The sequence below is a fragment of the Corylus avellana genome, chromosome ca9 (genome assembly GCF_901000735.1).
Source record: "Corylus avellana chromosome ca9, CavTom2PMs-1.0".
NCBI lineage: Eukaryota > Viridiplantae > Streptophyta > Magnoliopsida > Fagales > Betulaceae > Corylus > Corylus avellana.
The window spans coordinates 11,040,987-11,068,356 of record NC_081549.1 but is presented as its reverse complement, the minus strand read 5'-3'; the positions used below and the strand labels follow the sequence as shown (position 1 = coordinate 11,068,356).

The following is a 27,370-nucleotide window of genomic DNA, read 5'->3' as shown; positions in this document are numbered from 1 at the left end:
AACATATATAAACTTAAGGTAGAGAGCAACATATATCTGTAATGTATGAACTAAGTATTGAGTCAAAAACAAATGGGTACACTATAAACTTGTGAGTGTAAAAAGCATGATGGCTATGTAAGCAAATACATGTATCTAACAGTACAGTCTTGTTTTTAAGAGGTGGCTCAATCGGTCGGAACCATGCTTAATTAATTGGGGGTCATTAGTTTGAATCCCCCTCTTGTGTGAACATGTAAAAAAATAAAATAAAAATAAAAAAGTTACCGTCCTGATTCCTTTCCCTCATTTTCAAATAAATTAATTTGTCAAGTATGAATTATATAAAGCTAATCTTAATTGTGCGGTTTAAGACCACTCAAGAATTTCATGGTATATATATACACAATGCAATTAATAGTGAAATGTCAAAAGCCCATAGTAGGCATAGATAGTAATATTTTATAAAAAAGAGTAAATAAACATGGTGTCGATTTAGTAGCATCACATTCATACAGAGAGACATAATTGGAGGGAAAAAACGATATTGAGAGTATTCATAAATTTGGAGTTAAAAAAGCCACATATTACAACTCTTATCTTAATAACTATAATAAGCTTGCAAGCCATGCCACCATCTATGAACAGATTGCCAAAGAATGGGACAAAATATCCCAGCCTAATTTGTTAAGACTCTCACATATCCTAAACCTCTCACTGAACGATTAATATACAATATAAGAGTACATGTTCTTTTTCTGGATGAATTAGTGTCCCTTATTTGGGTTTTTCTGGTTTGAATTTTACAGAAAATTGGAGAAGGACTCATTTTGTGGAGGTATGTGGTCTGCCCATAAGCACCTATTTCAGTGCAGTGAAGCTGCTCTGGTTGATGGAAAATGTGGATGCTGTTAAGGAGGGTGTGAAAGCAGGGGATTCTCTTTTTGGTACGATAGACACTTGGTTAATCTGGAACTTAACAGGTGGCATAAATGGAGGAATTCATGCTACCGATGTTTCGAATGCATCAAGAGCAATGAATCTCAAAATACTTGATTGGGATAAACCCACTTTAAAAATCCAGCTGAAATTCTGCCCAAAATTGTCAGTAATTCTGAGCTTATTAGACAAATTTCCAAAGGTGACCAACATGCAGCAATGTTGGGCAATCTTGCCGGAAAGGTGAAGCTAAAAGCACTTATGGAACTGGTGCTTTCATACTTGTCAATACAGGTGAAGAGATAATCCAGTCAAAGCATGGGCTCCTATCCACTTCAGCATTCAAGCTTGGCCCCAAAGCACCAACAAATTATGCTCTGGAGGGATCGATTGCTATTGCTGGAGCTGCAGTTCAGTGGCTCAGAGACAGTCTTGGGATAATTAGTAGTGCGAGTGAGATTGAGGAATTGACATTAAAGGTTGAATCCTGCAGTGGGGTTTACTTTGTGCCTGCTTTTAATGGGTTGTTAGCTCCTTGGTGGCGTGATGATGCTCGTGGAGTTTGTATTGGGATCGCAAGGTTTACAAGCAAGGCTCACATTGCTCGAGCTGTGCTCGAGTGCATGTGTTTCCAAGTCAAAGATGTGTTGGATTCCATGCACAAAGATGCAGGGAGGGGAGTGAGGTTAAGAATGAGAAGGGGGAATTCTTGCTTAGGGTAGATGGTGGTGCTACTGTTAACAGTCTTTTGATGCAGATTCAGGTTTGGGCTTTCTGTGTTTCTTTTGTCATATTTTTTTCATTTTAGTTTATAGTTCAACATTACCAATAGATCATTTTTCCCTATTGAAAAACGCTATGCCGACTCCAAAAACTTGTTTATCACAATTTATGCGGAATTAATACTATGAAGCAATAAACAATTCAATCACCCAAAATATATAAAGCGATAAAGAGGCAGACACAAATATTTTGATTACGAAGAGGAAACCTTTTAGAAACCGATCTAAAAGTAAAACCTCTCCGGTTTTGTGCGGAATTAATACTATGAAGCAATAAACAATTCAATCACCCAAAATATATAAAACAATAAAGAGACAGACACAGATATTTTGATTACGAAGAGGAAACCTTTTAGAAACCGATCTAAAAGTAAAACCTCTCCGGGGCAGCCAAACCTAGGAAATCACTATCAAAAGATTATCCAGAGATTACAGACACTAGGAACACTTACTGTAACATCCCCAGCTCGTTAAGGCTGAGTTTGCCACTTTTCTTCTTTTACAACAAAAGCTTTTGCAAAGATCTATAAGGTCCATCAGAGTACTTGATTTTAAAGGATACAATCAATGTATAAAACATTCTTCAAAAGATTTTATTACAAACGAAATTAGGAAACATTAAACTTTAGTTGCGGAATATCATATTATTACAATAACTTATATGAAAAGACTTTGAAAGTTAATAATTATTCCCGCCCCCATTCCGGCCTCCTATTCCTGCGCCCTTTCTACCTGAAAACAAGAAATAAAACTGAATGAGCCCAAAGGGCCCAGCAAGTAAAATCCACAACCACAAATAGTTTTACTCCTTGTTCTCAGTTTTGAAAATTGTTTTCACAAATAAATATACATCCTGCCATAATAATACATGTATGTACGGTTGCATCTCCCGTAGCATATACGTACTATTACATCTAATAATAGATTATCGTCATAAATCATCTTTATAAATCATCATCATAATGCATCATTATAAATCATCATTGTAAATCGTCATAGTTTATCATTTTCTCATCTTAGGGCCCATGTATACTATTACCCCTATGTACGAGGGTTGCGGGTCCTTATGACCATGGCACTGAACTGTGGCCTCAGCCATGCCCGACCGTCAATTAACTCTTTTCTTGGTGCACTCAACAGTCTGTTGATGGAATACCACCTTCTTGCATAATCTCCTTCAGTGGTTTCGCCTCCATCCGAGTATCGGTACCGAACTCCTCTCATCCTTACTTATCTTGAGGCCAAAAATACTCTCCTCCATACATGTGCCCTTATTTCATAAACATTTAACTCATTTCTTGTACTTTTCTTTGTACTTCTTTTGATGCATCTTAGGGCAACATGTAGGAGGGTTTATCATCATTCTTCTTTCTTATAATCATCATCATTTCTCAACTTTCTTTTCTCAAAATGGAAACTTTTCCAAATATAAACTTGTTGTACTTAGGAAGCGTTTAAAGAAATAGAAACTTTCTAAATAATTATTTTAGAAATCCTTCATGCATGCAACATATCTCCATGACAGGTAAATAAAATAATCATTTACAGTTTGATACAAGAATGAATAAATAGCATGACATGAAGTAATTTTAGAAGGGGTAGTGAATTTACTTACTTTTAGACTGAAGCTATGAGCAGTCTTTAAACTGCTAATTAATCATCTTGAAAAATATTCTGTTGTTCCACTCTGTTTATTCACAACAAAATTAATAACAATTCACGAAAATCAATTAACTCCAGTCTACTCCTTTAGGGAAGTTAACCCATTAAAATCCAATTCAAAACATCTTATAACTCAACCCAAAAATAGAAAATCAACTCCCAACACTAATTCAAAATTCTCAAGAGTGAAACTACCCAATATCATCCTGATTAAATCAAAAGGTTCTCATCTAGACCCATTACTCAACTTAAAATCAAATACCCATACCTAGAGGAAGAAGAATCTTACCTTTGAAGAACCCATTTTATTATTCTGCAAATTTCTCTTTTGGCCATCCTCTAAATCTCTGTTTCTTCCCCCTCAGCATCTCACCCGCTTTCTCTTTCTCATGCTTCTCTGTCCATTTCTCACTCTATCGCAACATTCTTTCTTTCTCCCCTGTCTTCTCTTTCTTACATCCGTAAATCTCCCTCTCTCTATCTAGCTCTCTTTCTCTTTCTCACGTATTTTCTATGATTATGCAATATGTTGCGCAGGGGAGAGGAATTAAATAGGCAAAAAATAAAGTAAGATGGAATGAAGAAAGAAGAAAGGAAAAATTAAATAAAGGAAAGGTAGGTGTGTTGTCGGCAAGAGTGGGTTGGTGGAAATAAAGAAAAGAAATATAATATAACTTAAATGGTAAAGAAGAAAGAACATGCGTGATTGAAGGGAAGAGAGAGAAAAGAAAAGGAAAAGAGTGTTGGTAATGTAAAAAAAAAACAAAGAAGAAAAGTGGACTAATTTGGGTACAGATTTTCCGAAATCTGACCCATCATAATCTGTCTAATGTCCTCACTTAATCAATCACCATATATTATAATCATACTCCAAAATATATTAATCAATCTTCAATTATCATATCTCTTAAATCACCAAATAAAATAATCAGATAAAATCAATATCATATGATCTAATAAATTCCTCAAGATTAAATATCATTATTTAATCATTATCAAAATAAATATCTAAAATAAGACTTTTAAGATCTGGGGCGCTACAATCTTCCCTCCTTATTGAAATTTCGTCCTCGAAATTAAAGCTTATAATATTATCGTCAAATCTTCAAATTGAGCGATTCAGATTTAAAATATTCCTTGCAATCATTCATCAAAGCCTATTCTCCAATATTCACTTTTATCATGTTGAAATTTCATCTCCTTCTTCTAAGAGTAAATTTTATTCACGTTCTAAAGTCTCGATTTCTGCAATCGTTCATCAGTTCACGGCAAAACCTTACCTCAAAATCTTTTCCATTTTTTTTTTTCAACCTTAATGACAACAATGAAATTATTCATCTCCTTATATAAGACAGTCTACAGTCAAAGTTTAAACATCAAATTAAATAAAAGTCATGTGATCATTAGTCCATACCTTCAAACATCATAGTCCTCTTTGCAAGCCTGCAATAATTTCCTCAATCTAATTTAATCAATCTTACCAGAAAGGTATAAAAATCATCTCTACCTATATTTTCCTCTGTATCTCAGTATTCCAAATCATGTATACGAAATATTAATATGATACTCTAATAATTATTAACTTCTCACCATCATAAATCCGTAAAAGTAAATAGCACCAACATTCTACAGTTTATATCTCCCAAAAACGTCATTACATGAATATACCTTAGAAGTGACATCATAATTTGATTCATTCTAAATACACAATCGTTTCTATTTTCTCATCCCAAATCTTGCGTCGGTGTTATAATATCAGCAAAATCTCTCTGTACTTCATCTTTACTTGATAACCCATAACTCAGCAAAAGAAACTTGTAATTATTAGTCCAACTCAATTGAAATGTAAGATTCTCATCCATTCTTGACTAATACATGTTGTGCCTTGCTACGTTCTGGAGATGAAATTGATAAGCAAGCAAAGCAAGATATGGGTAAGTTTCCAAGCTGGAAGTCCCAAAGCACTCATATTATAATCTCTCTCCCTTGGGTCTTGTAAGGTCAAGAATAGAAAAAGAGAAACAAATAGTCCTATTGTTTTCCAGAAATGAAGATTTGATAAGCATTTCAGGACATAATATGCATGTGACTCCTTTCTGAGACATGCAATGGGTGAAACAGCATTCTGGAAATGCTGTCCAGCCTTGATCAACAGCTTCGATCGATGGGCATTTTGTAGTCTGATTGAGCTGAATTTTGCAGGGACGTTCATAATACATGAATCTACATTATGAACGGTGGAGATTGGATTCTGAGCACCCTATATCAATATTTGAGCCCGTGAACAGTAACCTCTGTATTTTGAAACTGAATTAAGCCAACACAAGAACTAACAAATTCTCCCTTCGGCAATTCAGTGACAAAACCAAAATGTCGAGCCAATCCCATCATCTCTCCATATTTACTCCCCTTTTTTGTTACAGATTGACAAAAGGTCTTTATGTTTCCTGAAACACTTCACAAAATACATCAAGGCATATATGGAACAAGAATACATAATTAAAACTCATGATAAAAAAAAAAAAAAAAAATGATGTAGAATGCATGATCATAAAGAAATATCAGCAAAACTCTCCATCAATGTATGACTCAATTAACAACAAGAAACTGGAAATGTAAAACATGTTTCTCCCCCTCAAAAGTCAAATGAACACACATGATATACACATCAATGACTCATGTATTACACAATGAATATCACGAATATGCTCCAAATATGCAAAATATACATGAGACTAGAAATGGCAAGAAACTCATATTGCTTAACCCAAGCCAAGAAAAAGGTTCCATTCAACCCATGCTTGTTTGGTGTCTGTGTAAGCCATCAAAAGAGAAAAAATTTCAACTTACAAAATAAGGAGAAAGTTTCACCACCATGAGGCTTTGACAAGTATATCAAATCAAAAGTCAAACATTATCATACTAGGGCCTAGCCACTCTCATCCTATACATTTCTCTTTGTAAAACATTTTGCACAAGTTTGACACTGTGAAATAAATTCCTTTTAGAATATGATCTTTTGATTTTATTTGTTTCACTATCTTGTTTACTTTTCTCTTTCAAAAAGTGTCCTTAAACTTTTGGTGCTTATCACAAAAGAGAAAGCAGGAATTTTTAATCCCTGGGTTCATCTAGCATATGGTCAATTTGAAGAATATGACTAGTCAAAAACCTCATATTGTTACCTAACAGACCTCACAAATAAAGTAAAACAAAACCTCAATTTAAGCTTAAATGTGTACAAGAGATAAAGCATAGGCAAAATGTACCACATAAGCTCAGGCTTTAGGTAACCACAAAAACAAGTCCATTGACACAAATTTTCATCTCATGCATATTAAGAACATTCTAAGAGACAATGAAGTAAATCCATAAAAGGCAACATGAGAACTTAATAGACTATCTAGGTGCATAAGACAAAAGAAAGAAAAGAAAACAATCAAAGTAACATATTTTTGTTTTTTTGAAATTTTTTACAAAAGAAATGCACACGAACGAAAACAAATGCAAAACAAACAAAAATGCAATGCAAAAACAAAACAACATGCTTGAATTGAGATTACAACAGGCAAGACATGAATGACCTTTAGCATTAAACTTTCATCACATCTTATAGGTCCCACTACAAAATAATGATTTGATTTAATAACTACTTCTAGGTCTTCACAAGACATTACACATTCCTGAACATTTGATTAGCAAGTAGACAAAAATCTTGGTGGTCCGCACACAACATCTCATCTATAAGCTTTTCAAAAATCATGATATATGAATTTCTTGAAAAATCCTTTATGAATATGCCTCAAAACAAGAATCTCAAAACAACCATGTATACACTCTTCATACAAAAAGTGTAACAACAAAAACAATGCAATGCATAAACAATAAAGCAAAAACAAAAAAAAAATGCAAAGCAAAGAAAAATAACACGCTCTAGGATATTCAAAAATAAGCAAAACAATCAATCCTAGGCATGTTATTGACTCACCTAACTTTAGGTGAGATCACTACCACTCCCCCTTAATGGGTGAATGGTATAATCCTTCCTACCCCAAACCTTCTTGAAAGAAGGTGTAGAGAAGTGAACATTTTCAATCTTGTCTAATCTAGACAAACCTCCCATCATCATTGTGCATAACCCTAAAGGTTCTTTCCTAGAAACAGAAATTTTATTTTTACGTATATGAGGTTTCAATTTAAAATAGTTAGGTCGAATGTGACCAACTTTTCCACAATGATGACAAGTAGGGATAAACCTTTTAAGAGGTAGATTCCTAGGAGGATGGACAACTCTATACTTGGGGTAAGATACACAAGGTTCAATAGGAATTTTCTTAACTTTCTTCCCTTGTGAGGTCGAGGCAACTGCTGTTTTTCTTTTAACCAAAGAATCTTCTACTTTTTCTGATTTAACAAATATTATCTCAGAAGTAGAATCATTGTTAGAAGACAAAGCAACATGACAATCAAAACTTAACTCAGATTTATCACAATCAGAATTCTAAGTATTTAACATATTCTCAAGGGAATTGCTAGAGAATTTTTCCAATTGAGTTTTTGACTCTTTTAATTTATTCTCTAACAAATCAACTTTAGAACCTAAAACAAGATTTTCAGATTTTAAAGAATCAATTAAAACATGTGATTCAAACAATTTAGTAACAATAGATTGTTTCACATTTTTAAGATCTTGAAAATCCTCCAAACAGTTTGTGTATTGATGTCTCAAAAGAGTGAATTTTTCCAACAAATTGTTGAAGGAATTTATAAGATCATATTCCCCTTGAGAAGTATTCATAGCAAACATGAGTCAATAGATCTCACTCAGGAATTTAATCCAAACAGAGTGAACCTACTCTGGTACCAATTGAAAAACGCTATGCCGACTCCAAAACCTTGTTTATCACAATTTATGCGGAATTAATACTATGAAGCAATAAACAATTCAATTACCCAAAATATATAAAGCAATAAAGAGGCAGACACAGATATTTTGGTTATGAAGAGGAACCCTTTTAGAAACCGATCTAAAAGTAAAACCTCTCCAGGGTAGCCAAACCCAGGAAATCACTATCAAAAGATTATCCAAAGATTACAGACACTAGGAACACTTACAACCCTTTGCAAGACCTTGGCTCTATAAGATCGATAAGCCTACAACTCGTCTCCTTGCTCACAATCTTCTTCAACGTGATTCTCCTTTACCAGACCCTTCCAATAGACTTCTCAACTATAAATTTATCAAAAGAATAACTAAAACTCTAAGAGATTCAATTTAACACTTACCACATATGATCTCTCTTAGCACAGCCTCCGACGAACTCTCTGGGGGCGAAAAATTCGTGCCTCTCTATTCTATAATGATGTATATATACCCCCGACAAAACCCTAGACCTAACCCACTTAAAATCACGTTTTTGGGCCTAAAACTTACGGGGTGTCCGGACAGGTTAATGGGCTGTCCGGACAGGGCCTTGCGGAGCAAAAATAGAGTTTCTGAAAATGTGGTCCGAACCTGGGGAAGGCCTGTCCGGACAGGGCATGCAATGGGTGAAACAGCATTCTGGAAATGTTGTCCAACCTTGATCAATAGCTCCGATCGATGGGCGTTTATCGTCCAATTGATCTGAAATGTTGCAGGGATGTTCATAACACATGAATCTATATTATGAACGGTGGAGATTGGATTCTGAGCATTCTATATCAGTGTTTGAGCCCATGAATAGTAACCTCTGTATTTTGTAACTGAATTAAGCCAACACAAGAACTAACACCTATTTTTCTATCAACACCCTTTTTATAAAGAAAAATGCTAGGTGTACCAAATTTTTTACCTAGATGTTGGTAACCGAATGATGTCTCACCATCACATTTGAATTTGGACCATTTATGCTGCATGCTTTCCTCAAATTGTGGAAATCATTTGCAACCTTTTTTCTTACAACCTTTTTTCTTGCAACATGATGCTAGTTTGAGTTGCTTTGAGTCATCGACTGAATCTAATTTTCCTGGGAGAAGAAGAGAAAAGACATTTTAGTGGATATTTTCATATTGCAATGTTCATTTGAATAATTATTGTTTTATTAGATATGGTTAGTGATCTTATATTAATCTTGTGAAGTTTTATTTTTTATCTTTTATTTTTTATTTTTTATTATTCTGTGTGATCTAATATTTTTCTTCAAAGTGAGAGCTCTTTTTTGTGGTCCAATAATTGTAGATTTTGTTTATTAATGTTTTGTAGGCAGATTTGTTGCGAAGCCCTGTCGTGAGACTAGCTGACATAGAAACAACCGCTCTTGGAGCAGCCTATGCTGCTGGATTAGCAGTTGGTTTCTGGACAGAAGTTGAGATATTTGCTTCTGAAGAAAAGTTGAAAACTGTAACAATTTTCCGTTCAACATTGAACAAAGAGTTAAGGAACAAGAAGGTGGAAGCTTGGTGCAAAGCTGTTTCCAGAACTTTTGACTTGGCTGATCTTTCTCTTTGATATACTCGTGTCAATCCTGTTCCATTATTCCTGTTTTATTTTCCAATGTCCTTTTGTCTTGAGTTATGGAATGTTAAATGTTGGCTACATTTATGTGAATTATGGAGACCAGAATGTATTGAAGTGAATAAAATTATAATAATGCTGATTTATACTTTTAAAACACCAAATTATCAATGCATCCATATTATAATCAATTTGATTAATGTCATCAAAGTTTGGGTTTAGCTTTTCAATATGAAAATACTCAAATCATTTTCTTTTAGAATCACTGGGGTTTCCCACGTGTCTTGCTAGCTTCGGGATGCCCCATGGGACTGTGTATCCAACTGGAAGCTGCCTAGAGGAGGAACAATTCAAGAGCTAACTCTAATTTGATTAGCAGCACAAACTTCATTGCCAGCACCCTGCTCCTCATTCTTCCTCTTTGAGATTAAAAAACGTCTCTCAGGCCTTCCTATCTCCTCCTCACTCTTAAAATAAATGTGCTAACATAAGTATTGGAGAGCCTTTGGCTCTAGCCTAGGGGCCTTTGATGCCTTCTTTGATTTGCAAGCATACTATTCTCACACCGGAGACCTCCTATCTCAGCTCAACTAAGAGCATGACTGTGAGGTATCTTGTTCTGACTCCAAAAATACTTCAACGAAACATCAATGTTTAGAGTGAAAGGACTCTAATATGGGATTTGGGAGGGCTTTTAAGAAAACATCATTGTTTAGAGTGAAAGGACTCTATTGTGGGATTTGGGAGGGAACTTTCTTACGCGTTGTTGTTCCTTATAGACGGCTTTTAAAACAACCATTGGATTTGGGAGGGATTTGTATTGACATTTAACTCAATGATGGTTTGAAAAGCCATCTAAGGGAGTGTGAAAATGGGCATGAGAAAGTATGAGTGTGTAACATTACTCATTAAATGCACAATTTTATAGCCTGTCCAACCCAATTAAAAGCGAAAAATTTTATAGCTTGTTGCCACGCCAGTATTATCATGACAATATATATCATTGAATTCACAGTTTTTAGATTTCTTTTCCATATTTTGGACTTCACTTTTTTGCCTATTTTTTTTTATTAAGATTATAAGAAGTGAAATATCTTTGTGCAAACTTAAATTCAATATCAACTTGATTACCAATAAATTCTATAAAAAAAAAGTTCTAACTGTTTTGACAAATTCAAATTTTGCAGAAAGTATCAGAGTAATGTTTTGTTTCCATCAAAATTTTGCTTCTTAAAATTTTAGGATAGTACTTGCAACTTTGTCAAGCAAGATTTGATATAGAGAAATTAGTGGGAATAATGTCTAAAGATACACAATAAGGATTGGTTAAAGCTTTGGAAAATGGATATGATCAATCAGAAATGGGATATATGATTATGCTATTACAAATAAGATGTTTAACTGTTAATGATTATGTATTTTAGTCTATGGATTGCTAATATGTCCTTCTACTTAAACTAAGACTCTCTCCCTTAATGTATGTAAAACACCAAATTATCAATGCATCCATTTATTTGTACTGGATCGATCAAGAGTTGACTCACAAGTTGGAGTATCAAATTTGGGTTCAAGTACCAATTTTGTTTCTTCTAATGCAAAGGATTAGACAAATTGATGCTTTTTGTACAGCTACAAGTTATAATTACAAATATAACAAATCATTTTCCTATTAAAAATGTATCCACAAATCACATGTATGGAAAAATTAAGTCTATTCATACTACTAATAATATTTCTAGCTACAAGAACAAAATCCATCATCAAATGACAAGAATTATAATACAGAAGAAAGCAAGTGCAATTGAACACCTTGTCTTATATTAGACCACAATAACCATTATTCATAATCAAATGTACGGCTATGATCACTACCACCAAAGATGTCCTCGGAATCTCAATATATCTAAGATTTTAGACAGTTTGACAATCTTTTTAAGGTATCAAAAACAGGATAATAACACTGGTACTTAAAATCTTCAATTAAATTGAGGCATTGTTGTCGCCAATAAGGATGAATATAAAGAAGACAAGCTACCCCCAGGAAGGAAATAATATAAGATCCGATAAAGCTTGCAACGAAGACTTGAGGATCTACTTCATACCATTTCCCTTCACTTGCATTTGAAGATTTTGTTGGTGATTGATGTGACTCATCTTCTCTGATACAACTCTCTAGTGGTTGTCCGCAAAGAAATGGATTTCCTTCGTAACTACTCCTCCCAAATGTTCCAAACTGTGCTTTCATATCTGGAACTTTACCTGATAAGTTGTTGTAAGCAACAGTGAACACTTCTATAAAGTTCAGATCAATCAATGCTGAAGGAACTTCTCCACTCAAATTGTTGTGAGAAAGGTCTAAACTCTCCAATTGGGCCAAATTTGAGAAAGTTTGTGGAATAGAACCTATCAATTGATTGTAAGACAAGTTCAATGCATGAATTGAAGATAGCTCTCCTAGTTCTGGTGGGATTCTACCTGTTAGCTTATTGCATGATAAATCTAATCCTGACATCAAATCAAGGATTGCACCACGGTAGGAGTCAGACCTGTATTTTGTTATAAGATCAACCTCAACTTGTTCACTATGTTCTATATCCATGTTATTGGTATAATCTTCTAATTCTAAGAGACTTTGCAATGTGGAATGTAATGGGATGATTTGTCCTCTTTGATATTGATTGTTATAGACAGGATAATCAAGTATCTTTCCAAAGGACATGTTGTGAAAGCAATTTGGTATTGTCCCAGAAAGAGAGTTCATGGAAAGATCCATTATGCCTATATTTTTTAACCAACACATCTGATTCGGAATTATACCCTTGAAATTGTTGCCCTTCAACGAAAGGATTCTTAAGTTAGAAAGTGCACTGATATCATTTGGAATCTTGCCAAAAAAGCTGTTACCTCTAAGGTCCAATGTCAAAAGAGACGATGAATTGAAAACAGCTTTTGGTATTGGTCCTGTAAGCTTGTTTCCTTGCAAAAATAGGTGCTCAACATGTTGTAGATTCAAACAAGAAGGTAACGATCCTGAAAGTGAGTTATAAGAAAGGTCTACAAATTCAAGTAAACCTATATCACAAGGAATATGACCTTGGAAAGAATTTTTTCTTCCGATTAGAGTCGACAAATGCGTCATATTTCCTGTCCCTCCAAGAATGGTTCTTGACATGTTGTTGTTGCTAATATCCAAAGATATTGGGGAAGTCCCGTACAAGGATACGATTGATAGAGTGCCTGTAAACTGATTGTCGTTTAATTTCAAAGTATTCAAAGATTCCAGCTTGAAGTGGTTTGAGAAAACTTCACCATTAAACCGTTTATTGCCTAAATTCAAATAATCCAAGGAGGTGCAATTGGCTACCAAGTCCATTGGTAACTCTCCCAAAAAATAATTAAAGGACAAGTCCAATTCTGCAATTCACTCATCTCACCAATTGAAGACGGAAGATAACCTTCAAACTGATTTCGGGAAAGATTTAGATATTGTATGTGTGGAGTAATCTTTCCAATATTTTCTTGAAGTTGCCCATCTATGTAATAGTGAGAGACATCCATCCAAAAAATACTCTGGCAGCAATCTGGTGGCAAATAAAATTTACCTGTGAAAGAATTATTCCTAAGATTTAGAAATCGTAGTCCTGTATTGTTTTCAAGCAACCAAATGGGGAAGTTTCCTTTCAACTTATTGTGAGACAAATCAATTATTTCCAATTCACGTTGGTCAAAGAGAAACTCGGGAATGTTTCCTGTGAGCTTGTTCAAATTACAGTTAGATAGTACAAGGACCTTTAACTGAAACGAGAACTCCTTACTCGCAGATTTTTCTGTTTCTATCTCAAGCTTGTAGCTTTCACTCCCTAATGGAATCACCTTAAGCTTAGAGTGATTAGCAAATATGTTGAATTGGAGTAGATCCTCAAAATGATTATACCTGAGATCAATGTACTCAAGTGATGTGAGGCTAGCTATCAGATTTGAAGAGAAGTTTCCAACGAATCGATTGGTAGATATATCTAATAATCTAAGAGATGTCATATTGTTTAGGCATGTTGGAAGGATTCCTTCAAGCAAATTATCATAAAGTTCTAACTCTTCAAGTTTCTTCAATTCGCACGACTCTGTCAAAAGGAATAACATTAGAAATTTCAATCCTAATTATTAAGAATCAACAAGAAAAATCAGGTTTGAAATATGGGATTTTTAAAAACAAAAAAACATAAAAAGTAAAATAACAAAGAGTGAATGGTCAATTGTTAAGTTAAATCAACCATGGTCCTTCACCTTTTCTCACATTCTTAATCAATTGTAGATCGATAATTAATTACATAGGTAAGACTAACAAATTATATACACTTGATTCTATAGTTAATTCATACCTTTAGGTAAAGTGCCATTGAGCTGATTCTCAACTAATGATATAGCCTTTAATGAAGAAAGTGCTCCGATATATGGAGAAATACTTCCAGTAAAAGAATTTCTACCCAAGTCTAAAATCTCCAGCCTACTGAAATTAGACAAACCTACCACAAGTGAAGAGAGAGAAAGTGTCAATAAAATCTTTAAGATGGCATACCGACAGATAATAAATAGAAATTCTATTTCAATTGCTACTTATTTTAGCTTCGAAATTAGATGACCATATTTTTTACTCGTGACTGGTAGGCGTTCATGAAGTCGATTATTAGCGTGAATTAAGAGTCTAGTCCTAGTCCTAATTAGTCAGGTACTTAGCACTCACTGCCATTCAGAAATCAAACGAAACCACGAAACCTCTAGTTGCGGAAGAAAGCAAAGAAGAAAAACACAAGGAGATATGCAAACACAAGAAGATCATGTTAGAGGCAATTCTAGGAAATGAAGATGAAGGCAAGGCGTTTGGTCCGTAAGTACCAAGAATCAAAGAGAACTGGTAAGCCCATTTACCATGACAGGTACATACATGAAGGCATTAGGAAAAATCTTGATTTGTTCAAAGTAGGAGCTGATGGTGAAAGAGCATAGACGAACAACAAAAGAAAAAATAGAGTTTGTTCTTCTTCTTGTTTTATTTGGCTCATAAAATCCAAAAGAAGAAAAAAAAATGGTCGAACGAGAAGGACAAGGAGTTTTGTTAAAGATGAAAAAAGGCCACCGAAATCTTCAAATGGCATCTGACAATTCCTCTGTTATTTTACCTTTTTTTTTTCCTGTATTTATTGTTGTTAATTGGTTTTCTTGTCTAGTAGTTTAGTTCGAACGAGGAAATTTTTAGGGGAAACAAATGATGTAAACATAACTTCTTTGGTCTTGGAAGAGTTGTGTTAGAGTTTAATACGGAGTTTGATTTCGATTATTAGTTGAGTTAGAATTCCAGTGAGTTAATAGAGTCCGTCATTTTCAGGTAATTAGATGATTTAAGAGTCCTATTTGATTAATAATTCTCTTTGTAACAAATAAGTAATGTTAAGATTATTATTGAAGAAGTATGCTTAAGAAAATTATCTTCAAAGTTGAAATGAGAGTTATAATTGTAGAGTAATTTATAATGGCTTATCTTGAGAGTAAACTAGTTGACTTTTATATAAAATGGAACAATTTAATACGTACATTTTTATTTTTTGTTTTTCTAAATGTAAATACTAATTTATCTTTTGTGCTTATTTCAATGAGTGTTTAATCATTTTTTTTAAAACTAAGGTAGCTATTTCTTAAAACTTGAAATCACAAGTACAAAAAATACATTTATCCCTTAGTCCTGCTCATTACCTTGGAGTGTTAGGGGGCCATAGAAATAATTCCCACTTAAATCCAACTTCTCCAAGTTTTCAAAAGTCGATAATTATGCATAAAACAGAACATAGAAAATTTCAAACATGAGTAGAAGTGTCTATAAAGTAATATGGAAGATCAACATACCTTTGCCAGGAAATGATCCTCTTATATTATTCCTAGCAAGATTCAAATTCTTAAGGGATTTGATTGCATTCAATGATTCAATGATGCTTTTGTCAAAATTGTTATAGCTAAGATCCAAGGTCCCAAAGTTCTCCAATTTTGACAAGCTTTCCAAACCTGTAATAGATGTATTAAAAATATATATATATATATATGCAATATGCAGTGTTTAGAGGAAAAATAGCGTTTTATAGCTTAAACAAATTGGGCTACTCTAGTGTTATAGTTAGCAAGAAACAGTAAGTGGTTAATTAAATAGTAAGTATAGCCTCAAATGCAATGTTGATTATAATTTAGGGAAACACAATGATGCATTTCATGTTTCACACAATTTTCTTCGCGTACGTATTTCGGACATGATGGACATTCAAGAACAATTGTTGTTATTCAAGTCAAACCTCAATGCTAATTGCTGAAGAAACCAAAAGACCAAAAGAAAACACCACCCCTCCAATTGCCGAAGACAGCAAAGCGATGGTGATATTTTTTTTTTCGTTGAAGCTTCGAAAGCAAGGTCTAGCTTAACCCCAATGAGGTCAACAGAATCTTCGTAATGAAAAATGCCATTTTTTATTTATTTATTATTTTCTTATTATTATTATTATATTTCTATAATACTGTTATTCTCTTAAAAACTAAAATGAAAAACTAAACTAAACTATTTTTTTCTTTTAACAAAAAAAACCCCAAATTCCATTAAAGTATTTGCTGATTTTGGCTAGATGTCACATCAATGCTAATAAATTGTAATACCTGTCACTATATATATATATATGGAAAAATGCAGTTTACCCCTTGAAATTTCAAGAGTTTTTAAATTTTGACTTCAAAGTTCAAAAATTGGTAATTTAAAACTTCCGTTTAATTTTCCGTTAAATTGGACGAAAATTTTTTAAAGAAAGCCTGAAGGTAATGATGTAATTTCATAGATTTCCGTCCATTTAGACGGAAAAATTAAACAGAGGGTTTAAATTGCCAATTTTTGAAACTTCAGAGGGGTAGATTGCCAATTTTTTAACTTTTGGGTTAAAATTGAAAAACTCCTGAAACTTCAGGGGGTAAACTGCATTTTCCTCATATATATATATATATATACAAAAAAAAAATTAATTAATTTTCTGGAAAAAAAACTAAGAAAATATACCCCTAACGTTTTTTAATTAATTTTTTTATTTTTTCAATTTTTATTTAAGTTTTTAAGAGAATAAGTGTATTATAAGAATATAATAAAATAGTGGCATTTTTGACACATTTTAGTAGTTTGATATACCAGTTTAGCACATTATAAGCTTCATGTAGCTATTTTTTTTTTTTTTTTTTGATTTCATGTAGCTATTTAAAAAATGGTTGTTAGTTCGGTGAGCTTTTTTATATTTTTTCCAACAATTTAATATGTACTTTTTGTTTTTCTCAAGTAGCAAACGACTCCCTCTGAAACAATGTTCGATACACGTTCGAATGATGAATTGGGCCATTTGAAAAAATCCCTATGGAAATGGAAAATCCGACGCTTCAATAATTTAGTTTGACGTCAGACAAATTTGGTAATGTTGACTTTTATTGTGTACATATAGCCAGAGATAGAAACCCAATTTGTACACAAGAGAGAGAGAGATTTGTCAACCGCTCTACCTATTTGTTTTTGTTTTTGTGTTTTTATTTTTATTGCTTACTCAATGAGTGTTTAATTAATCGCCGTTTAAAACTTAGAGATCTAATTGACAAAACACCAAACCACATAAACCAATTTTATATTTACCCCTAATAACCATTATTCACCGTTGGGAGCTTAAATTAATTATAAATGACTTCAATTTGTTTTCTCACAAAACCATTCGTCTTTAATTAATTTTGAAAATTTCTGTTGTTTTTATTTTATTGAAATTAAATGCAGATTTTCGAAGGTCTTTTGCTTGCTATGGGAGGGAGAGGGAGGAAATAACTATTGGAATTTGGAGACAAAATTGAAAATCTGAAGATCTAAAGGTCTAAAAATAGTTCTATGTTAAGAAAATTCCAAGTATTTGCTTTTTATTGCTTGGAGGGTGAGTGATTAAAATAAATTAATGTATCGATTGAAACAACGAAAAATTTTGCAATATTTCGAGTGGGGAAGAAATCTACATAATATTTCCTAAAACCTTTTTTTTTTTTTTTTTTTTTGTGAGTCTATTTCCTAAAACCTTTGAATCTGTATGGAGCAAATTGTGAGTTGTGTCATAGAAACTACACAAGTAGTTACAAGAGCTTCTCAAGAAGATTGGAAAATCCTTGAAAGCTAGCTTGAGTACTATCCAAAGTCTTTTTTGGGCACTATGAGAAAGAGGGGAAGAAGATATTAGATCCAAGCTAGCTTGACGGCATATGATTCGCCGATGGAACAAGATATTCTTAGTGGCTTTCGTAGTTTCATTGTTTTTAATACTTTTTTTTTAATTGAAAGTGACAAATGTAACATTCTTATTGGTACTGATGTAGCACATTAATGGATCCATCCAACTTTTCTAAACACAGATACTAATTTGTCTTTTGTGCTTATCTTAAGTAGTATTGTTTAATCACTTTTTAAAAACTAAGGTAGCTATTTATCAAAACTTCAAATCACAAAGACAAAAGTCGATAATTATGCATAAAACAGAGCACAGAAAATTTCATACATGAGCAGAAGTGTCTATAAAGTAATACGGAAGATCAACATATCTTTGCCAGGAAATGATCCTCCTATATAATTCCAAGCATGATTCAAATTCTTAAGGGATTTGACTGCACTCAACGACTCAATGATGCTTTTGTCAAATCTGTTGTGTCGAAGATCTAAGTGTTAGTTCTTGTGTTGGCTTAATTCAGTTCCAAAATGCATAGGATACTGTTCATAGGATCAAACACTGATATAAAATGGTCAGAATCCAATCTCCACCGTTAATAATGTAGATTCATGTGTCATGAACGTCCCTAAAAAATTTCAGCTCAATCGAACCACAAACGCCGATTGATCGGAGCTGTTGATCAAGACTGGACAGCATTTCCAGAATACTGTTTTACCCATTGCATGCCCTGTCCGGACAGGCCTTCCCTGGGTCCGGACCGCATTTCCAGAAACTCTGTTTCTGCTCTGCAAAGCCCTGTCCGAACAGCCCATTAACCTTTCCGGGCACTCGATAAGTTTTAGGCCCGAAAACGTGATTTTAAGTGGGTTAGGGCTAGGGTTTTGTCAGGGGTATATATACATCATTATAGGAGAGAGAAGTACGAATTTTTTACCCCCAGAGAGTTCGTCGGAGGCTGTGCTAAGAGATATCATATGTGGTGAGCATTAAATTGAATCTCTTAGAGTTTTAGTTATTCCTTTGATAAATCTATGGTTGAGAAGTCTATCGGAGTTCCGGTAAAAGGAAATCATATAGAAGAATTATGCCAGATGTTCTGGAAAGGACTACTCCGGTAGAAGTCAAGTGGGTCACTTGTCGTGTGCAAGGAAGTGTCAATTGCAAAGGTCTTGTAATCCTTCTTGTATTCCTTATTCTTCTTATAGTGGATTGATTTCCCGAGTTTGGCTACCCCAGAGAGGTTTTACATTTAGAGAGTTCTCTAAATGGTTTCCTCTTCGTAACCAAATATATGTGTTCTTGAATGTTTAGTACATATCTGTATTTGGTTGAATATTGACTGTTAGATCTTATTCCGCATAATCTTTGTGAAACACCTAGACATTTGAATAGGTGTCGTTTGGAGTCGTATATAGAATTTTCAATTGGTATCAGAGCGGGTTCACTCTGTCAAAGGATTAAATTCCTGAGTGTGATCCTATATACTTTCTAGATGTTCCAAACTCTTGATTGTTTCGAAACTGTTGATAATACTTTTTGTGAAACAATTATATCTTATGATAAACAGTATTATTCTGATTATGATTTTGATAACGAAATTGATCTTCAGGAGACTTATAATTTGTTGTTTGTGAAATTCTTTGAGCTACAAGTTATTAATTCCAAGAATCTAAAGAAACTCAAAGAGGCTGAACATGATAAAGATGAGCTAATTGGTGAATTGAGTGATTCTCTTGATGTGTGTAAAACATTGAAATCTGAAAATCATGATCTTGCTAATAAAGTTGAGTCATTAGAGAATGAATTAAAGGAGTCCAAAACTCTATTGGAAAAATTCTCTAATGATAATCTTGACAAAATTTTGCATACCCAAAAATCTACTTGTGATAAACCTGAGATTGATTTTGACAAGATTATTGCTCCTTCCTCTAACCTTGCTTCTTCTTCCAAGAAAGTTTTTGTTGAAACAGAAAACTTGGAAGAGCCATTGGATAAAGATAAACTAGTTGTTGTTCACTCCTCAAGAAGAAGAGGAAAAGAAGTCTTAAAGAAGAAGAATAAAACAACTACTACGACCTCAAGAAGTAAGAAGGGTAAGAAAGGTAAGTACTCTCGTGTTAAGCACTTTTTACCTAGAAGCAACTCCAACTTTGTTTACCTTGCAAGGAACCAACATTCTCAAAGGTTCATTCCTATATGTCATCACTGTGGTAAGATTGGGCATATTCGCCCTAATTGTTTTCAGTTGAATAATCATGAGTCAAAAAGAGATTATTTTCGTTCTAGGAATAGTCATGAGGAATTATTTAACATGCTAAGGGGTGTTATCACCTAGTTAAATGATTTTGACAAGAGTTGCACATTTGTCCCCAATATGAAGAAAGTTTAGATTAAGAAGGTTGATACCATTCACCCATTGAGGGGGAGTGGTAGTGATCTCACCGAAATTTAGGTGAGTAAATAACATGTCTAGGATTTGTTGTTTTGCTTATTTTTGAAAATCGTAGAGCATGTTGTTTTTCTTTGCTTTGCAATTTTATTTTATTTTTTTTTTTTTTTTGCTTTCTAGTTTATGCATTGCAATTTTTTTTGTTTTTACACTTTTTGTGTGAAGAGTGTATACATGTTTGTTTGGAGATTCTTGTTATGAGGTATATTCATAAAGGACTTTTAATTCATATGTTATGATTTTTGAAAGATTTATAGATGAGATGTTGTGTGCGGACCACCAAGATTTTTGTCTACTTGCTAATTAAGTGTTCATGAATGTGTAGTGTCGTGTGAAGACCTAGAAGTAATTATTAAACCAAATCATTGTTTTATAGTCGGACCTATAAGATGTGATGAAAGTTTAATGCTAAAAGACATTCGTGTATTGCATGTTGTAATCTCAATTTAAGCATGTTGTTTTTTCTTTTTGTATTGCATTTTAGTTTGTTTTGCATTTTTTTTTTCTTTTCGTTTGTGTGCATTTCTTTTGTGAAAAATTTCAAAAAGACAAAAATATGTTACTTTGATTGTTTTTCTTTTCTTTCTTTTGTCTTATGCACCTAGATAGTCTATTAATTTCTCATGTCGCTCTTATGGATTTAATTCCTTGCGTCTTGGAATGTTCTTAATATGCATGAGATGAAAATTTGTATCAATGGACTTGTTTTTGTGGTTACCTAAAGCCTGAGCTTATGCGATACATTTTGCCTATGCTTTATCGCTTGTGCACATTTAAGCTTAAATTGAGGTTTTGTTTCACTTTATTTGTGAGGTCTGTTTGGTAACCATATGAGGTTTTTGACTAGTCATATTTTTCAAATTGACCATATGCTAGTTGAACCTAGGGCTTCAAAATTCACGCTCTCTCTTTTGTGATAAGCACCAAAAGTTTAAGGACACTTTCTTAAAGAGAAAAATAAACAAAATAGTGAAATAAATAAAATCAAAAGATCATATTCCAAAAGGAATTTATTTCACTGTGTCAAACTTGTGCAAAATGTTTTACAAAGAGAAATGTATAGGATGAGAGTGGCTAGGCCCTAGTATGATAAGGTTTGACTTTGGATTTGATATACTTGTCAAAACCTCATGGTGGTGAAACTTTTTTCTCATTTTTGTAAGTTGAAAATTTTTCTCTTTGGATGGCTTACACACGCACCACACAAGCATGGGTTGAATGGAACATTTTTTTTTGCTTGGGTTAAGCAATATGAGTTTCTTGTCATTTCTAGTCTCATGTATATTTTGCATATTTAGAGCATGTTTGTGATATTCATTGTGCAATACATGAGTCATTGATGTGTATATCATGTGTGTTCATTTGACTTTTGAGGGGGAGAAACATGTTTTGCATTTCCAGTTTCTTGTTGTTAATTCAGTCATACATTGAGTAAGAGTTTTGCTGATATTTCTTTATGATCATGCATTCTACGTCATTTTTTTCATAAGTTTTATTTATGTCTTCTTGTTCCACATATGCCTTGATGTATTTTGTGAAGTGTTTCAGGGAACATGAAAACCTTTTGTCATTCTGTGACAAAAAGGGTGAGTAAATATGAGGAGATGATGGGATTGGCTCGGCATTTTGGTTTTGTCACTGAATTGCCAAAGGGGGAGTTTGTTAGTTCTTGTGTTGGCTTAATTCAATTCCAAAATGCAAAGGTTACTGTTTATGAGCTCAAACACTGATATAGAATGCTCAGAATCAAATCTCCACCGTTCATAATGTAGATTCATGTGTCATGAACGTCCCTGCAAAATTTCAACTCAATCAAACCACAAGCGCCCATTCATCGCAGCTGTTGATCAAGACTGGACAGCATTTCCAGAATGCTGTTTCACCCATTGCATGCCCTATCCGAACAGGCCTTCCCCGGGTCCGGACCGCATTTCCAGAAACTCTGCTTCTGCTCCGCAAAGCCTTGTCCGGACAGCCCATTAACCTGTCCGGACACCCCGTAAGTTTTAGACCCAAAAATGTGATTTTAAGTGGGTTAGGTCTAGGGTTTTGTCGGGGGTATATATACATCATTATAGAAGAGAGAGGTACGCATTTTTCACCCCAGAGAATTCGTCGGAGGCTATGCTAAGAGAGATCACATGTGGTGAGCGTTAAATTGAATCTCTTAGAGTTTTAGTTATTCCTTTGATAAATCTACGGTTGAGAAATCTATCGGAGTTCCAGTAAAAGGAAATCATATAGAAGAATCGTGTCAGATGTTCTGGAAATGGCTACTGAGGTAGAAGTCAAGTGAGTCGCTTGTCATGTGCAAGGAAGTGTCAATTGCAAAGGTTTTGTAATCCTTCTTGTATTCCTTATTCTTCTTATAGTGGATTGATTTTCTGGGTTTGGCTGCCCCGGAAAGGTTTTACATTTAGAGAGTTCTCTAAATGGTTTCCTCTTCGTAACCAAATATCTGTGTTCTTGAATGTTCAGTACATATCTGTATTTGGTTGAATATTAACTGTTAGGTTAGATCTTATTCCACATAATCTTTGTGAAACACCTAGACATTTGAATAGGTGTCGTTTGGAGTCGTAAATAGAATTTTCACTAAGGTTTCTAGGTTTTTCAATCTTGACAAGCTTTCCAAACCTGTAATAAATCTATTAAAAACAAAACTATGCAATTTGCAGTGTTCAGGAAAAAAAAAAAAAATAGCGTTTTATAGCTTAAGCAAATCTGTCCACTCTAGTGTTATAGTCAACAAGAAACTGTAAGTGATTAATTAAATGGTAAGTATAGCCTCATATGCAATGTTGATTATAATGTAGGGAAACACATTGATGCATTTTATGTTTCACACAACTTTCTTCGCATATTTCCAACATGATGGACATTCAAGAACAATTATTGCGATTCAAGTCAAAAATCAACAGAATGGGATGAAGCAATTGTTGTAATTATCTTCTATGAGCTACTTTGGCAGCTTCTATTTTGCATTTGTTATCGAGTACTGTAGACTAACTGCAGTACCAATAACAATTTAGGATTTATGTATTGAATATTAGTGATTGATTGAGATTCAATAAACATCAACCCAACCCTACACTTGTAGTTGGAATTGAAATTGATATTCTCTGGATCACAAAGTGTATAACCTATGTCGTGGTTTTCTGTTTTTGGTAATTAAGATTATATATATATATATATATATATATATATATATATATATATATGCTTGCGTTTTATTGCCTTGAGGGTGAGTGACATATTTTTTTTAAAAAAATATGGTATAATTATCCATTATGTTGCGTGGGGAAGAAATCTATATAACATTTCCTAAATTCTTTGAGCAGGAAAAATTTGAAAAAAACAAAAACAAAACAGAGAATTGAATGCAGATGGAGAAAATTGTGACTTGTGTCATAAACTAAATAAGTAGTTTAATAGAAATTTGAATGATGTGTGTAAAGTGGTTATGAAGTTATTGAAAATTTCAAACTTAAGTCTCTCTCTCTCATTACCTTGGATTGTCAAGGAGCCATTGAGCCCATTACCACTTAAATCCAACTTCTCCAAGTTTTCAAAAGCTAATAATTCTACGTAAAACAAAACATAGAAAATTTCAAATATGACTGGAACTGCTTGCAATTTCTATAAAGTAATACTAAAGATCAACATATGTACCTTTGATTGGAAATGATCCTTCAATGGAGTTATAACGGAGATTCAGATTCTTAAGGGATTTGATTGGAGGCAATGATTCTATGATGCTTCTGTTTAAAAAGTGAATTAAGGTAATTCGGAGTAAACTCTTAATAGCTGAAACATTAGGACCAGTACTTCAATACCCCCATTGTGCTAACGGGAGAACTCCTATTTAACAAAGACGATGTGAAGCCAAAACTGCCTCTCTTTGTATTAGATTAAACTGACATAGATGGGAGCATTAGTGACTTGGCACTAAAAGAAACATCCACCTTAACATATTAATGTATGGATATTTATGATCCAGCCTCGAGGCAAGATCTCTATTTGTTCCCTAAGAACAAATAAACAAATAAAAATCCCAGAGGGAGGATGAGAAGTTTTTATGTATGGTTTTGAAGTCTTAGTCAGAAAAGTATCCTGTGAATAAATAGACTATACTTAAGGAGCCATATAACCAAGTGCCCCTGTCTCCCCAGTCATGTCATTAGGATTTGAAGCCTCAACACGAGCAACCCAAAAATCGGCGATTTTTACTGTAGTTTTCTTGTCCAATAGCATCTTCTGTCTTTACATCTCTGTGAACAATCTTCTGCGAGTGAAGGTAACTCAACCTAAAAGATATAAGTACATATTAGCATTCCAAGAGGTAGATAGAAAAATTCCAAGTCATACGTATTTTTGAAATGGAACCACAAAGATTATGAAGAACAAAAGGATTACAAACACTAATCAACATACAGATGGTGGGTACCCTCTCAAGCTGGATGACGAGCTTAAAAGCTAGCTTCCTTCTCCGGCTTTTTATGAGGTAAGATTTCAGAGCACCCCCAGGAAGATATTCCACAACAACACAACAGACACTATTTGGAATGCCAATTTGACCATTTTCAGTTTGTAGTTGTAGTTCTGATGAGCCCATTGTTGCTCCTATAAACTGGAAATTCAAAGACCAGAATGTCAAGTAAGAAAAAGTAAAACGAAGGATGGCAGTAATATTAGTAAGTTTATACTATTTTCTGCAACAAAAAAAAAAAAAAAAAAAAAAAGGAATAAACCTTACATGTATCTTCGAAGCAGTCTAAAATTCCAAAACATTCAAATGCATTCACTCTTTTAAGCAATCTCTAAATTCCAATCAATCCAGAGTGCAATGGTTCTCAAATTTCCACTGCGCCGTTGGGTGGCAAGAGATGCAGCCCAGAATATGAAAGTGAAAAAAAAGGGGTATCAACAGGAAAAAAATATATATATATTTTTGTCCCGTATCCCATATTTTAACCAAACATATCTTGAAGGAAAAAACTAGTAGATCAAAGCAAACTTATTGGTTCCACCATCTCCGACAATCACAGACTTGATCCTCGTGTAATCAACAATCTGTTGGTTCGGCAACCCTACAGTACAAAACCAATAAATCAGAATAAAAAAAGACTGGAATAATTCAGAAAAAAAATAAAAAATAAATAAATAAATAAAAGAAATGAAAGGAAAGGATCAAACCCCCCACTTTTTCCATATTTTTTCCAATTGCAAGGTTCCCCACTTTTTCCTATGCAACTAGGGTAGAGATTTCGCAGAGAGAGAGAGAGAGAGAGAGAGAGAGCGGAAGAGAGGGTAGGAGGGATATGCTATTGATTTCACCCAAGAAAAGAAAAAAGAGTCAGTACAAAAACTACAAATAGTCTGCACTTTGCAGGGTATAGGAGTCTGGAGAGAACCGTTGCTGTGAATGAAGGAGATGAGAGGGTGGATTTGCGAAAATTGGGGGAATTTTGAGAAGGGCGGGTGAATTAAATTTTCACCCATTTTGGCGGCGAGTGCCAAAATTTTAGTTAAATGTCTATTTTAACCTTTGTTATTATAAAAATATCCTTATATTTCAAGGGTAATTGAATAATATGTGCAATTTAATAACATCACAATAATCATTAAATATGAATATTAAATAATAAAATCCTTATATTTCAAGGGTAATTGAATAAATATGTGCAATTTAATAACATCACAATAATCATTAAATATGAATATTAAATAATAAAAGTGAATAATATTAATGCTTAATCATATAATAATTTGATCATGTTATATAAAATCGAAGATTGTACGAATTGTTAGAGATCATATGATAATTTAGATCATGTCATCACATACTTAGGAATTATGATCATTATGACTCAAAATTATCATATTATTATATGACAATCGTTAGATCATATTATCATACTTATGAATTAATCATATTATTTTATATATATGATAATTGTTAGATCGTACTATCATACTTAGGAATTAATCATATTATCATATTTAGGAATTTTTAATTCTTTTTTCTTTTCTCTTCAGTGATAATTAATATTATGTTAAGTTGCCAATGACAATAGGAACTTACATATATAATATGTTAGTCATATAATTAATTAAATCATATATGATTTAATTCATCGAAATTTAAGGAGAAAATCACGACCCTTTAACTAATTTACTAATATATATTGAAATGATGAAGCTATTCAGTTGTTCTCGTAGTGTTTTCTCACAATGCTGGGATATATATATTTTATTAAAAAAATATCATGCTGATAATACTAATTAAAAGCATGCTGAGAAAACTTAATTAAAAGACGAAAAAAAAAAAAAAACATGTTGTTTGATCATTAAAAGACTACTTTGTATATATATTAATTACTTTGACTAAAAGCTAAATAGAAAGTTAGTTAAGAGTGTCACATAATATTGTTTGATGAATTTTTAATATAATTATATTAGTAATTTCTCTCTTTTTTTGTGCGGACATGTCAAAAAAAAATTATTATTATATTAGTTAACTTAGTTATATATATATATTAAAGATGAGACAATCATATTTTGATATGACTGTCTTATTTATATATTTTTTTTAAAAAAAAAAAAAAATGACAGTCAGATTTTGATATGATCATCATTTTTTTTTTTTTTTGCTTAAATGATCGGACACTTAAATTTTGATCTAATCATCTAAATTATTTATTTTAAAAGACCATACGGTCAAGTTTCATACCATCTTAGACTCTCATATAATGATTATATAAATGTCCCCAAGAAGTAGTTTAATCGGCTGAAACCA

At 33.2% G+C, this 27,370-nt stretch overlaps 2 pseudogenes; one reads left to right on the top strand and one right to left on the bottom strand.

The window, feature by feature from the left end:
- The first annotated feature begins 72 nt into the window (after positions 1 to 72).
- On the top strand, positions 73 to 9,852 carry LOC132162292 (glycerol kinase-like; annotated as a pseudogene).
- A 1,869-nt stretch (positions 9,853 to 11,721) lies between these two features.
- LOC132162291 (cuscuta receptor 1-like) lies at positions 11,722 to 25,186 on the bottom strand (annotated as a pseudogene).
- Positions 25,187 to 27,370: the final 2,184 nt, after the last annotated feature.